The following is a 2,256-nucleotide window of genomic DNA, read 5'->3' as shown; positions in this document are numbered from 1 at the left end:
CGCGCCAGCGGTCAGCTCTGCTTGGGGACTGAGACCCAGAAACTTGGGGCCCGGTGCTTGGCGCCAGGGCGTGGTCCAGCCCCTACCTTTCAAGTGCAGGGCCTGGGAGGAGTCCCGACATTCCCGGGGGCGGGCGCAGCGGGCCGGGAGGGCGGGGGAAGAGGTGGCTCCCGGCCCAATCGCCTCTCCCTCCTCCCGCAACCCGTAGGCACCAGCCCAGGCACCCAGAAGCGGGACTTCCCGTGCAGGGACCGCCCTGCCCCTCGGGACTGGGTTGGAGCCTCCCCCGCTCGGAGGAAAGCACTGCCGGTTGCTGTGCAGACAAACGCCTAGTAACGCGCAAGGGCCTCTGTTCGGTTCCAGCAGAAACGAAAGCCCGGAAGGCGGATTCTGAAGGCAGAGAGTGCTGAGAAGACAGGGAGGCCCTTGAGTGGCGTGGGGAGGAGAATGGGTGCAATTAGGGGCAACTTCAGGATGGAGAGGCCCACTAAGCAGGGGTGCGCTGATTTTCCTTATAGGAGTGAGCGGTACGTTTTAGAATGGAATTAAAGGGGCGCCGGGTTGGAAGTTCGGTTTGGGGTTAGTTTTTCCCTGGCTGGGCGCCTGGCCTCATGATGCTCCCTTGCGCAACCTGTGGTGTCTTCTACTCTCCTGGAACTGGCTGCGCGCAGGAGGTGGGGTGCATCCTGGCTGAGCATCAGGGTCATTCAGAGCAGATCCCTACTCTGACCTGGGACTCCAACCTGAGGGAGCAGGTAGAATTCGTCATCAGGTCACGGGAGAGCTGAATCATGTTCTTGTGATCCCAATGGTTTCCCAATTATCCTCGGGACCAAGAGAACATCAGGCGGGTGGAGAGGATGAAGGGCAAGGTCTCTGGAAGTGGGAGAGATAAGAGATGCTGGCAGAGCGGGGTTGGATAAAGGAGCAGTAATTATGAAGTAACTCTCAAAAGACAAACCACTGAGCCTATGGAAGGAAGGAAGGGAAAGGGAATGATGGTGAGAAGGATGCCCCAATTCTGCCCATGGCTGTGTTCACTGACTAGGAATTTTCCTTCTTCAGGTAGCAGGACCCCAATCCTGACTCTGGTTCTCTTTTCTACAGGTGATCCTCCCTACAGAGGCACTGGGCTAGGAGTGTCCCTCTCTAGGAGCAGGTCCATAGTGACCGGGAAGGTGCCAAGGAAGATGACCTATAGTGAGAAATGCCCTGGGTCCTACTTTGCTCAATTCCCTCCGTTTTACTGGCAGCTCTGGTACAGGTGGCAGGGCCTCTTCTGGGCAGAGAAAAACATCCTTAAGACTTTTCTCCAACTGATTTTTTTTCAAGTCATCCATCTGTCTTGACATGGAAAAAGGTTCAAGAAATAGTAAGTGAAAGATAAACTTTTAAAGTTGCACAACAGAGTACATAATGTAATGCCATCTTTGGGGAGAAAAACTTTAGTTCTCTGCAGGTAGACTAATGTCTGGGAGGAAAAACACTGGTCTACCTTATGGAATGTCCACGGAGAAGAAGAACTTACAAACTTTATTTTATTCACTTTGATATGATTTCATCTGTTTAAGACTTTAAATATATTTTCTCTAATATTTTTAAGTAGATCTCATCTCTCTAAAAGTCTATCACAGCTATGAACTCATGGGATTTCTCTATATCTGACTCTCTGCTCATCTCTGTGGACAAAACAAGGAATATATAATCACTACCCTCAAGAAGTGGAGAAGGGGTAGTGCGGAGTGCTTCAGGCAGCAGCCAACATGAGTAGGAAGTGTTCCTAAGCAGAGAAGGGTATGATAGGTTCAAGAAAGTGTGCAGGGGACCCCTGCTTGGAGCACAGGGTGGCTCAGGGTGACCAGGACAAGACAATGTTAATGTCCACAAAGAGCATGGAGCCAGCTTGAATGACCTTGACTCCCAGGCTTAGAAATTATATCTTTATTTTGAAGGCAATTTGTGGGTGAGAAAGAGAGCACTGAGGATTTTATGAATCAGGTTATTGGGGCTCCAACAGGAGAGGCTGGTCAGCTGTGAGAGCCCAGAATCAATCAGATAATTAGCAGTTTAAACACTGAAAGTGCATATTCTAGAAGTGATACCTCTTGCATTGAGAGTAACCTAATGTATTGAGGATTTAATTATTCTATGAAAGAAACAACACTCTTTAAGACACATCTTTGCAATCCTGAATGGTACTCTATGAAAATAGTCCAATGTTCTGACTTCATACCCCTCCACGGCTACCTGGAAATT

Source organism: Myotis lucifugus, unplaced genomic scaffold (assembly GCF_000147115.1).
Source record: "Myotis lucifugus unplaced genomic scaffold, Myoluc2.0 scaffold_102, whole genome shotgun sequence".
In the NCBI taxonomy this organism is placed as follows: domain Eukaryota; kingdom Metazoa; phylum Chordata; class Mammalia; order Chiroptera; family Vespertilionidae; genus Myotis; species Myotis lucifugus.
The sequence above is the reverse complement of the archived record's forward strand: the minus strand, read 5'-3'. Positions refer to the sequence as shown.